Source organism: Sinocyclocheilus grahami, unplaced genomic scaffold (assembly GCF_001515645.1).
Source record: "Sinocyclocheilus grahami isolate Dianchi unplaced genomic scaffold, SAMN03320097.WGS_v1.1 scaffold35.1, whole genome shotgun sequence".
Taxonomy (NCBI): domain Eukaryota; kingdom Metazoa; phylum Chordata; class Actinopteri; order Cypriniformes; family Cyprinidae; genus Sinocyclocheilus; species Sinocyclocheilus grahami.
The window spans coordinates 2,508,781-2,510,348 of NW_015505214.1; positions in this window are offsets into that span (position 1 = coordinate 2,508,781).

Here is a 1,568-nt window from a genome sequence, read left to right on the forward strand (position 1 = left end):
TTTGCATTCATTCCAAGTTGTACATGCTACTGTTTTAATATTTTCATCAAATAAAGTGACCATGTACTTTACGACTACCATTCTTGTTCTGTTGTTCCTTCTCAAACCATCGTGTGTCCGTTAAGTGAGGTAAGGTCAGGGTTTTCTTCTCAGTCTCATCCATCCTGATGGAGCTCAGATAGATCAGTGACAGCACTAGACCACCTGTGTTCCAGCTAAATTACAGCTTCCTGTTGAGACGAAGCAATCAAACATTTAATAACCCAATCAACCGGCTCCTCTAGAAGTTTTCTCGAGAGTCGTTTTACACCTGGGTTCTCTCAGCTTCAGATATTTATGCGGATATCCGTGATTTTCTTCAGAATCGACCTGCATAATGCAAAGCCCCTAGTCTTAACTGCCGCCCACCCAAGACGCAGGAGAGATTCTCACTCGCCAGACCCGCACATTTTGACATCTGAGCTGCCTCTGGAGTTAAATTAGGTGTATCAATATTTCACGTGAAAATGAGGCAGCGCTGGTGCCGTAGCAGTAAGAGGAGAGCAGGATTTACCGGCCTCACCCTCCACCACCCAACAACACTGAACCCAAAACACTATCAGATTACACAAAACAATGCAGAAACCGCCTCCTGCATGTTCACACCACAGTTTTTTCACTGAAGTGGCTTTGTATAACATTTCAAAATCTAGAACCTTAAAATGTCTCAAACTAGTTTTCCTTTGATATATTTTGTTATGAAAAATGTTACTTAAACACAAGATGACTTGAACAACTCAATTTGGAAACAATCATTTTACAATAACTAGGGTGATATTTTTTTCTCAAAAGGTGTCGATCTCATTGAAGAAAATAATATTAATAATACTAACTGAAAAATATAATTTTATAGGGGTATGGATCTCCATTGAAAACAATAATATTATTAATAATAACAACAACAACTGAAAAATAGCATTTTATTCAGTAACCTTTTTTTCAGTAACCAGTAAAAAAAAAAATAATAATTTTGACTTCCTACATGACTATAAAAATAATTATTAATGTAATGATTTTTATTGTTACTATATTTGTATAATATTAATATATAATTATTCATATTAACATATTTTAGTTACATATTAATATGAAATAATAATATGGATAATAATAGCCGATGAAATGTGGATTTCAGAGTGAAGCTTGGCACTGTGTTCATTTGACATGTGAAGCTCATGATAAAGTGTTTCAGTGTGTAGCGAATCAGCTCATGGGGAAATATGAATAATTAGTTATAATTATAAACATTTAGATCCGCTGTAGATATTTACTTGACCTCTCAGGGTCAACTGTCTGTCAATTCTAAGAACGTTAATTTCCTGGTTAAGGGAAATAACTTTCATACTGTACAACTCTACACAGAGCTTGTAGCATAAATCTGCATGATTAGGGACTCCAGTTATGAGCAAACAATGAACAACGTCAAGTGTGAAAAGTAAGATTTTATTAACTACATAAACACTTAAACTAGTCTAACATACTACATAAACACATACACACACATACAGTTGGTATAGGAAAGGGTTAAA